Genomic DNA, 11,472 nt, shown 5'->3' with positions numbered 1-11,472 from the left:
GCTTGACACTGATAAATATTAGTCTTGGTGTGCCAGAGCATGACTGGCTGATACTATGAATTGCCTAAAATTCCTCCTTGTACTGGTCAGCTGTTGGTGGGTATCTCCCTCATAAAGACACAAACTACAAGTTCTATGGTGTGAACTCTTCTGAATGCAGTCTCGGAGTGGTAGGGCAGGTCTGTTATCTGCTCAATGGGCAGCATCAGTAGACCTGGTCTAGGACCTATTCAAAGCATTCTCTCTGACCCTGATGGGTAGATGACAGGTGAATTGGAAAATGAGTAGTCTTTGAATAATACCTTCCAGAATAATAATATAAATTGGGATCATCTTCTTATGACAACCTGGGGTTTTCTTTTGTCATATATAGCAGTTTGTAATGACACACTTCTGTACTTATTTGATTAATATCTACCATATGTGTTATATTTTAAGCTATACAAAGGCAGGGATTGTATCTACTTTTACTTACTGATGGATCCTCAATGGCTAGCATAGTGCCTGAAAGAGTGGGTTTCTTGGTTATGTGTTAATTATCTATTGCTGCATGACAATTGTCCCCAGGCTTAGTAGTTTAAAACAATCAACATGTATGTATCATTTTACAGTTTCTATGAGTTCACAATTTGGGAGTGGCTTAACTGGGTAGTTCTGGCTCAGGGTCTCTCATGATATTGCAGTAAAGATCTTAGTCCTTCCTAATACAGTTGTCTTAGTCAGTGAGGGTTTGAGGATACATTTCTAAGACAGCTCGTTCTCATGGATGTTATCTCAAAGGTTCAGTTCTCTTGCTGCTTACCTATGGGAGGCTTCAATTTTTCACATATATGTCAAATAGTGCCATTTGAGTGTCCTTAATATGAGAGCTAATTTCTCCTACAGTGATTGATAAAAGAGGAAGGGAGGAAAGGAGGGAGGAAGGAAAGCAAGGAGGCGAGAAGAGAAAGGAATCAGTAGTGCCTTTTTAAAAAATAGTTTTTAAAATTTTGAAATAGAATTTACATATCACAACATTCATGCTTTTAAAGTGTAAACTCAGTGGCCTTTAGTATATTTACAAGGTTGTGCAATAATTACCACTAATTTTTGCATATTTTCATTATCCCTCAGAGAAACTCCATATCCACTGACAGTCACTTCTCATTTTCCCTCCCCACAGCACTTGGCAACCATCAATCTACTTTTTATTTTACTTTTTATTTTAATGAGTTTGCCTATGATATGTGGTCTTCTGTGTCTGGTTTCTTTCACTTAGCATGTTCTCAAGATTCATCCATTTCGCAACTTGTATCAGTGCTTCATTCCTTTTTATGGCCTAACAATATTATGTTGTATGAATAGATCACACTTGGTTTATCTGTTCATAAGTTCATGGACATTTGGGCTGTTTCTACTTTTGTACATTATAAAGAATGTTGCTAAGAATATCTGTGTACAAGTTTTTACTCAGACATATGTTTTCGGTTTTCTTGGGCATATACCTAAGGATGGAATTGATTGGTCATATGGTAACTCTGTTAAACTTTTAAAGAAATTGCCCATCTATTTTCCAAAGTAGCTGCACTACCAGAAAATATGACCAGAAATATGCGAGGGGGTTCCAATTTCTCAATATACTCACCAATACTTTTTGTCTTTCTCTCTCTCTCTCTCTCTCTCTCTCTCTCTCTCTCTCTCTCTCTCTCTCTTTTATTGATGTTATAGCCATCTTAGTGAGAAGTGGTATTTCATTGTGGTTTTGACTTGTATTTTCCTTTTCTAATTAATAATGATATTCAGCATTTTTTAATTGTATATCTTCTTTGGAGAAATGTCTATACAAATCCTGTGCCCATTCTTAAACTGGGTTTTTTTTTAAATCTATTATTGTATTAGCTGTTTATTTTTCACCAATATCCTATTCTAGGTACAAGTCCTTTATTGAATATATGATTTTTCAAATATTTTGTCTTTTTATCCTTTTAATAGCATCATTGAAGCACAAATTTAAAAATTTTAATGAAGTCCAATTTATCTGGTTTTTCTTGTTTCTCATGCTTTTGATGCTTTTGTCTAAGGGTTCTTTGCTAAATACAAAGTCATAAAATTTATATTCATGTTTTCTTCTGAGAGTTTTATAGTTGTGGTCTTTTTTTCAATTCTTTGATTCATTTTGAGTTAATTTTTTGTATATGATGTAGGATAAGAACCCAATTTCATAATTTTGTATTTGGTTATTCAGCTGCCCTAGCACAGTTTGTTGAAAAGATTATGCATTGCTCATTGAATTGTCTTGGTGCCCTTGTTGAAAGTCAATTAATCATAAATGTATAAGTTTATTTCTGGGTTTTCATTTTCATATCATTCATCTATATGCTTGTCCTTAAGCCAATACTGCTCAGTCTTTATTACTATAGCTTTGTAGTGAGTTTTGAAATTGACATGTGTGAATCCTCTAACTTTGTTCTTCCTCTTCAAAATTGTTTTGGCTTTTCTAGTTTCCTTGCATTTACATATGGATTTTAGGATAAGAATGTCAATTTCTGTGAAAACAGCAAGCAGGGATTTTGATAGAGATTGTACTGAATCTTACATCAGTTTATACAGTATTGCCTTCCAATTTATGAACACAGGGTATCTTCCAAGATAATTTGATGTTCTTTAAATTCCTAACTATAAAAGATTAGTATGCAGATTTTTCACTTGATTGGTTAAATTCATTTTTAAGAATTATTTTTTTCATTTGATGTGATTATACATAGAATTATTTTCTTAAATTTTGGACTGTTCATTTCTGTTGTTTAAAAATACAATTGATTTTTCATATTGATCCTGAATCTTGTAACCTTGCTGAACTCATATATTAGCTCTTGTAGTCTTCTTGTGCACTATGTCTTTTATGATCTAATCTTGAAGGGCATACAGGTCACTTCTTCATATTATCTATTATTAAAAGTTAGTCATGGAGTCCAGCATACACTTGAGGAGAGGGATTTCAGACTCCACTTTTTGAAATAGGAGTGTCAAAAAATGTATGGACATAATTTGAAGCTATCACAATAGTGTACAAATGATTGACTGCCTGATACAAAATTGCTACCCAGCCCTTACTCCTAATGTCTGCTTGAGTTCCATTTGGTCCTAGTCCTCTACTCTAGAGGGCAGGAACTAGTAAAGGAATGAATTTCAAAGTTCTCTTTGAGAATGCTGCATTTGTGTATAATAGAGATGGATGGCTTCTTACTACAGATTGAATCAGAAGAAAGATTTTGAACACGATTTTGAAAGATTTGAACCAGGTGTCATGCCCTTATAGAAAATTATTGAATTGTATCAGCATGAGACCAATAAATCCAACTTCTAAAAATAATGTTAGTGGGAAGTCAGGCCTGATTCACAGTAGGAATAAATTTACTGCTTATTTATAGTTTTTCTCCTTTCTCTCTCCTTCCCTGGAAAACTTTCTCCTTCTCTCCTTTCTCTCTTTTTGAAAAGAACTTGTAATGTTTAATGAATCGTACCTCTATTTGATCACTAGCACAGAGGCTGTCCCATATCCTTGAACTCCTTCTTATGTCTTCTGTTTAAGAACCTTCACAATTACTGGATGCTTCATGAGATTTCTTCTCCCCAAAACTTTGTGGTAGACTGGCTGCATCCATCAAAGATGGCAACTATTGTTTCAGCAGCATTGACTCTTGTCTGCTTCACCAAGGATCTACAGAATATTGACAGAGAAATTCTGGTTATTTTTCAGGAGATAAAACGTCATACTGCTCTTCCAAGTGACCAGAGTGTTATTTGTGGACTTGTATTGATGCATGCCACCAGCATTCTCTCAGCCTCTTAGCTTCCAATGCTGGGCAAAGTGATCATAGCTGTGGTTCACAAGTCCCTGAATTTCATGGCCTTAGTCTACATGTCATGCCCATGATGGGATGAAAGAGCTTGGATAGATATTCTACAAGAACAATTTCAAAGTTAAATTTGTTCAAAAATAATCATAATAAGCCTCTTGGAATTAAGCTTAACATAAAAAGTGCTCCTAATTATAAGCACTGGTGGGGTAATAAATGATACTTAACACTGTTTATATGGTAAATATTTCTACATATCAGTTTAATTCATAACTGAAATGTCACACAACTTGACATTTACTACTTCCTTACTCTCTTTTGAACACTTCTTAAATACTACATATACTTCACAATAATTCTATTATTTCTCGAGAATAAGAAAATCCAATCTTCTTGACCACTGAACTAAAACGGAATTTTTGGGAAGTGATTTAAGTTAGTGTTTGGCTCTTCTCCTGGTTGCTCATAAACTTTTCCAAAAACCAGATTCCACAGATGAGAGTGTGGGGCAAATTCAACTTCTGACTGTGTCTGTTGTTCATATAAAGAAGGAGACTAAACAAACAAAGGAAATGACCCAAAAGTGTCATTACAAGTATCTATCTTATTTTCTGTTTTTTTAAGTTATAAAAGATATTTTTCTTTATTTCATGCTTTTACCTTTCCCCTCCATCAAAGTAAACAAAATAAGTAAGAAAATGCTAAATTAATTGTTCAAGGGCATGATTCTAAGGATTGAGGGAAGGACAGAACCCATTATGGGAATTACTAGAGGCTTTTGGTAGACATTTTCAAATAACAATTCTAATAGGCTTTTTATTTTTGAGACATCAATTCCAAGTGAGTCACTGTTAATGATTCATTCATCCAGTAAATATGTATTGAGCACCTACTAAGTGCCAGTTACGGTACCACACTGAAGACTCAATGAGCAAAATCAGGCGGGAACACCTTCTTTCTTTATAATTTTTTAGTTGTAGTTGGACACAAAGGTATTGTACCTTCATTTTTAAATTTATTTTTATGTGGTGCTGAGGATCGAACTCAGGGCCTCACATGTGCTAGACTAGTGCTCTACCACTGAGCCAACCCCAGGCCCCAGGAATATCTTCTTTATGGAGGTTTTGATTTGGAGGTGAAGGAGGAGGAGACAAACATCGTTCTAATAATCACACAGGAAAATGCAGGATTATAACTGTGATCAGTTCTAAGAAGGACAGGAGCCTAGTGGGGTGGGGTGGGGGCGGTGGGTGAAGCTCACAGTCGGTGAGCTTCACAGTCGGTGGCCTTGCGCAACACACTCAGTGCGAGGATGGAGGCAGCGGCTGGAAGCGGGGCTCCCTGGGAGGAGGAGGGGCCTGGAGGGGAGGCAGCGGCCTCACAAGCTCAAGCACGAAGAGTGTGTGTATGTGAGGGGGCGGGGCTGGACTCTGGAGGCTGCCTTTGGCGCCAATGAAGGCTTTGGTGAAGGCGGACCCGATGTGACGCTAGTGGCAGAGAAAGCAATCTTCATAGTGGCTCGAGCCCCGCTGCGACGGGAGCGCAAGGGCACTAGGGGTGGCAGCGCGTGGTTCTAGGGGCGTGGCTTCCTTGGGGCGGGGCTTGGGGCTGTTTGGCGGAATTTGGGGAGGAGGAAAAAGAGGGTCTGAGCGGGCTGTGCTGAGCCGGAAAGTGAAAGGGGTGTTTGCAGTCCGTGGCGTGTGTAATCAGGGAAGGTTGGAGAAGAGTGTCACGCACCTTCATGTGTTGTATTGCTTTGTTAACCACTTTAAGAGGGCGCAGAGATCAACTTTAATTTGCACCTCTCCTGGCTCACATGCAACCTGTAGCAGTCTAGTAAAGGAACACAGTGGATTTATGAGCAGGGGGGGAAGGGACGTAGTGGCCTTCTGGGGGAAGAGGTACTGGAATGACCTTAGTGAAGTCCTGTACCGTCTTAAGTTTCAGAACCTCCCCACCTGCTTGAGCCCTTCACCTTCTTTTCTTTCAAAAACAGGAGTCCATTGATCTTTTAATTTGTTCATTTGTTTGACAGGAACTGTTTGTGGAGACCATTGCAAAAGATGCCTACTGTTGTGCTTAACAAGGAAAGAGGGAAACCCTTCAGAGCAGAGATTTGGGTAAAGTGTCTCTATAGTATCTGGCAGTAGACAATGGAGGGCTGGGTTAAGCTTTCCCTTTGCAGGTTGAGAAGGCAAAGCAGGTGTTTGATTTCTGACCCTCTATCCAGCTGCTAACCCTTGCACATGTCTGAAGTTTTCATATACTGTATCTTGTACTCCCTGCTATATTGCCAAACTCTTCTCTGATAACTTTCAGAGCAAAGAGAATAAATTCAAGAGTAAAGCAACATGGTAGGAGGATTCACATTCCCCCCTCTCATTGAATAGTATTTGCCTGGGCTTGACTTTACTCTATTAGGCAGCCAGTATGTAAGATTTAGTGATGGAACAGAAATAGATCTCAAGACAGCAAGGGACATATTTTATAAATGCCTAAATTTGTATAAAGCCTCATCTCCTTCATTGTGTGGATTGTGCTAATTTGGAGCTGATGTCCAAATAACCACAGTCAAGTGTCCCTTTTCCTTGTGTTTCAGATAATGCGATAGAAGCTGTCGATGAATTTGCTTTTCTGGAAGGTAAGCTTTTTATCAGTGGAAAATCATTTCCACCTGTTTTTTTCATGCTAAAGATGCAAGTTCAGCTCTTATAAACAAATGTTTGGTTCTCTCTTATTTGTACAGGGATAGTTTCTTCTCCTTACTTCCTATTAGGACAGTGAAAACAAACTTGCTAACTCTATTTATAGTCAGTTTCCCTTGGGGAGTTAGAACTTCTGGCAAACTTCTAACCATAAAGAAGGGAGAGGGAATATGAAGACACATGGTGGACTCAGATGAATTGGAAAGTTTTGTACCTGCTTGTGTTTTCCATCCCTAAATGTAAATAAATACAAATTTTGTTCCCTCATCATAATGTTAGCCATCAGGAACAATTGCCAACATTTAAAAGGTTACTTCTGTCCATTTTCTTCTTTAGCAGTCTGTGTGTACTGATTATTTGCATTGATATTCTGTACTTCTTGTAACTATTTTTTTCTTAGGAATTTTAGGTTAACTCATGTACTAACTAAATCTTGTCATCAAAATAGGAAATATTTGAAGTACCACATTTTAACTGCTTTCTCAGCTATTTCTTCTACTGAATTCCTAAGTCTTACCCTTAAATCCATATGTTCTGATTGAATAGCTTTTCAGAATCCATGTGCCCTCAGTTCATTCTCACCTTCACCCTAACAAGGTGTTCTCATTACCTCCTTTAAGCTTCATTACCTTCTGAAATCTTTTCTTCATTTATTTCATTCTTTTTATTCCATGTTCTGCATCTCCTTATCACACTAGGCCTGTGTTGTAGTATTTTATATGTCTTTGAAGATACCTTTTCATGGCCAGCTTCAAGCCTAGATCTTGAGTAATCTCTTAATTTGTAGATGTTTGTTCAGCCTCTTTTTCAACCTATTTTTTAAAAAATAATTTCTTTAGTTTCATGTGTTACTAATCCAGTATGTAGGTGTATTATGTGTGTGGGTGCCTATGAATGAAGAAAAAGTGTAGTCTCCAGTTGTTGGGTGCAATGTCAAGTCTCATTGTACAGTTTATGTTTTCTATATTCTTACTGAATTTCTTTTGTCTGCTTACTGTATCAATTAATGAGAGTTGTGTATTAATGTCTCCTACTATTACTGAAGAATATTTTCACTTATGGTTCTGGATCTATTTTTCATTATAGATTTAAAACTGGAATTAGGAATATACAAATTTAAAATCATTATATATTGCTCGTGATAGAACCTTTAATATTTAAAAATTTACCATTGTTACTTCTAATAATGTTGTTTTGCCTTAAAATCTATTTGGTCTCGTTATTAAAGTTTGCCAGCTTTCTTTAGTGTTTATGTGTTTTTTTCCCATCTTTTTGTTTTTACATTTCCATATCTTTGTAAGTGCTGTATAATTGGCGATATTAAATTCATACTGACAATCTTTGCCTTTAACTAAAGCACTTAGTTCATTTATGCCTAATTTAATTAGTGATAACAATGGACTTAAATCTCCTATCTTATTTTTCCTGCTTTTCATTTGTCCTATTTTATGCTGCCTTTTGTATTATTATTCCTTTTTTTCCCCTTCCATGTGTTGGGAAGTCGTATATATCTATCCTTTTAGGGTTAGTCCATTAGTTACTGTATGCATGCTTAATTTATCAAAGCCAAAATTTAGAATCTTTTCCCTCATCCTCAGCAAAATGGAATCTTAGAATCCATTAATGCCATTTACAAACCCTCATTCCTTAAATTAACATGCTGTTATTGCCATGTGTCTTTATCAGCCCACATCAGACATTGTTATTGATGTATGATACAGACAATATATGAGTTTTTTCTCATGCTTACTACAATTTTTGATCTTTTTGTATTTCTTATCCTCCATTTGTAATCCTTTTCCCCAAAATAAGTCCTTTAGAGCTTTCTTTAGTATAGGTAACTGGTAGCTGACTCTCAACTTTCTCTTTTCTTTCTTTTTTTTTTTTTTTTTTTGAGGGGGAAATGGAAATACAAAAAGATTTTACTGCTAAATTCAGAATTCTAGCTGTTCTTTTACCATTTTTTTTGGCTTCCACTGTTTTTGTTGAGAAATCACAGTCTGTCTTTTGAAGGTAGTTTATCCCTTTTTAAGATTTTCTCTTTGCCTTTGATTTTCTGAGATTTCACTCTGATGGACAGAAGTTTGGATATGCTCTGGGAAATTCTCAGCCAGTTTCTCTAGACATTGACTCTGCTTTGGTCTTTCTCTGCACTTTCTCTGGGATTTTCACTAAACATATATAAAAGCCCAACCCTAATTTTGCCTTTGTATGATGTGTTCTGTGTAATTTTTGTTTTGGAATTTTCGGTTCTTTCTTCAGTTCTTTTCATTTCCTTTAAACCTCTTTGTTTTTCTGTGGATACTCTGAAACTTGTATTTCATTTATTTAAGTGGTGAATGTAGTTGTTTATTATAGAGTATGTCATGTGTAATATACCATCTAATATCCAAAGCCTTTTGAAGTTCTTACTTTGTAGTATATCCAATCCAATATCTAGACTTTTGAGTTTGTCTTTTTATCCGTTCTTTCTTTTGGTACTGTCTTTACATAGTGGTCATTGCACTTGAAAAAAATTATTTGTTAGATAATTTGAGATTTTATGGTGATATCTTTCTCTAAAGAACATTTTTCTTTGCTCCAGAAAGACACATAGGAACATTATCAGTACAGTACCTCCTTAATGAGATCTAAGACTGGAAGTTTCCTGCATCATAGTGGTGATGTAACCCCTGGGCTATAAGTCTGTGAGGAGTCTGATTTAATTTTGGTTACTGTGAGGGTATAATATTATGGGACTCTAGCTTAAAAAAGGGTGGGTTACCAGTCTTCCCCACTCAGGCAGACTTTGGGGTTTGACTATTGATTGGTTCCCTGCCTTTTCTAGATTTTAAATTTGCGTTTTCTTGATTTTTTTTAATGTCTTAAAGATCTTCTCTTGGGCTGGAGATGTGGCTCAGGCGGTAGCGTGCTCGCCTGGCATGCGTGCAGCCCGGGTTCGATCCTCAGCACCACATACAAACAAAGATATTGTGTCTGCCGAGAAATAAAAAATAACTAATAAAAAAATTTTCTCTCTCTCTCTCCCTCTCTCTCTCTCTCTCACTCTCTCTTAAAAAAAGATCTCTCATTTATACTCATACACATACACATACACACACACACTTGTATACATATATACATGCCCATATTTATATTTATATATTTTAGCTTTATTAGTTGATCTCAGCAAGATGTTGTCATTGTCAAAAGCAAGCTATTATCTTTTTAAATTAGAGGTGTTTCTGGCTTGTTTTTACTATGTTCTTTGCCTTGAGTTATCTGTTTTATGCTAGAACTTTTAAAATAAATTTTGGTCTTTTTTATTTGTGTAGGATTTCTTCAAATTCTCAATGATGTTTATTCTTTTTAAGAATGATAGAATGTGAAGACTGGAAGCTGTGTGTAGTGCAGTGGGGATGGTTTTTGCCTGGCAGCTTTGCTTTAGAATGAGCAGAGTTGTGGTTAGATGTTAACCTAGGGCTTCCAAAGGCCAGTATACAGAATGCTGTGTTGTGGAAGCAGTGTTGGTAGAGGTGCCCTAGTGTCCAATGATGGTCTGTCTGGCTCTTTAGAAGAGAGCCCTGTGATTCTCCCATCCAAGTTAGGTGTAAATATCTTCACCACATAGAAAAAGTTAAGAGGGACATATGAGGGCAATAGTTTGTGATAGAGAAACATGGGTCATTATCTCATTTTCCTCTCTGGTCTTTTATAATTCTTGTTGACTGAGTCTAGATCCTCCTTATGGTTCTAGGCAGATGGGCTTCCTATTCAGCTGCAGCCCCCTCTGTGTTCCTTCTGGGCTCATTTTTCTTTATTTAAAAACTTGCTTCAGCCAGATTTTGATAATTCACTTTTTTTGTTGTTGTTGTTGGAATCTGTTAACTGCTCATAGGCCCCTATTCCTTTTTGCAGATTTATATCTTTTTTAAACCTTTTTCTTTCTTTTGAATGTAATTTTGGGTGGCAGGGCATATAAATTTATGGGCTCAGTCCCACATCTTAAGTTGGAACTATCTAAAAGATTATAAACTCTTTTAGCTTATCTCATTTATTTTATGTCACTTACTCCTTGTATGGTTTCCCTGTATAGTTACACAAGAGTTTTTTATAACCTTACCTACCTAATTCTAATTCTCTAGATTGGTATGCTTAATTTCCAACTACTCACCCTCTTTAGTATCATATTTTTCCCTGAGGAGCTTTTGGATAGAGATTCGTCAAAATTAGAATTGCTGCTTGTACCAACATCCTTTCTATTTTAACTTTGCTCAGTTTGTTACACTAATCCTGCTCTCAAGGTACCTTGCTTTACATATTGCTCTTTGTATTTTTAGGTACTTTGGATTGATTGCTGAGCTGGACAGTTTTTGAGCCTTCACTGCATTCCTCATCTTGCCTCTCTGCAGGCCTCAGCTTTGAAGAACAGAATCTCTGCACATATGCACATCTTCCTGCTCTACCTTTACTTGAGCTGGGATAAGTAGAGCTCTTACCTGATAACTTTTCTTTATAAGGTCTTCCACTACTTATGTCTGTCTTCCACTTTAGCCCTGGATGCAGCTATTGCTGCTTGGGGCAGAGATGAAGAAATTATTTGCATAGGTGGCTTAATGAATGATGAGGACCAGAATAAAGGTCTTTGATCAGCTTCATTCTAGTGTGTTCCATGATCTTGCCTTTGTTCTTGCCCTGTGATTGGAAAGCCACCATGCCCTGGTACAGACCTTCCTGATCTTCACTGCCAGCCATTTTAAACCACAGTCCTTTTATTATTATTATTATTATTTTTGTTCTTTGTTCACTTTTGCACCATAATGTGGTTCCAGAATTTATAGAATAGTATTTGTCTTTAGTAGTCATAGATTGAAAATGAGTTAATTTTTTTTTAATTGAGAAATAATTCATAAACTGTTCACCAAAGTGCATAATTCATTGGTTTTTAG

General features: G+C 36.4%; 1 pseudogene across 1 annotated transcript; it reads left to right on the top strand.

Annotated features, from left to right (window-relative positions):
- The first annotated feature begins 5,151 nt into the window (after positions 1-5,151).
- On the top strand, positions 5,152-11,179 carry LOC144374807 (DNA polymerase epsilon subunit 4-like; annotated as a pseudogene). The gene is made up of 4 exons (XR_013434093.1): positions 5,152-5,364; positions 5,871-5,959; positions 6,439-6,480; positions 10,864-11,179. The product of XR_013434093.1 is annotated as a DNA polymerase epsilon subunit 4-like (transcript).
- Positions 11,180-11,472: the final 293 nt, after the last annotated feature.

Source organism: Ictidomys tridecemlineatus, unplaced genomic scaffold (assembly GCF_052094955.1).
Source record: "Ictidomys tridecemlineatus isolate mIctTri1 unplaced genomic scaffold, mIctTri1.hap1 Scaffold_89, whole genome shotgun sequence".
NCBI classification, from domain to species: domain Eukaryota; kingdom Metazoa; phylum Chordata; class Mammalia; order Rodentia; family Sciuridae; genus Ictidomys; species Ictidomys tridecemlineatus.
The sequence above is the reverse complement of the archived record's forward strand: the minus strand, read 5'-3'. Positions and strand labels throughout refer to the sequence as shown.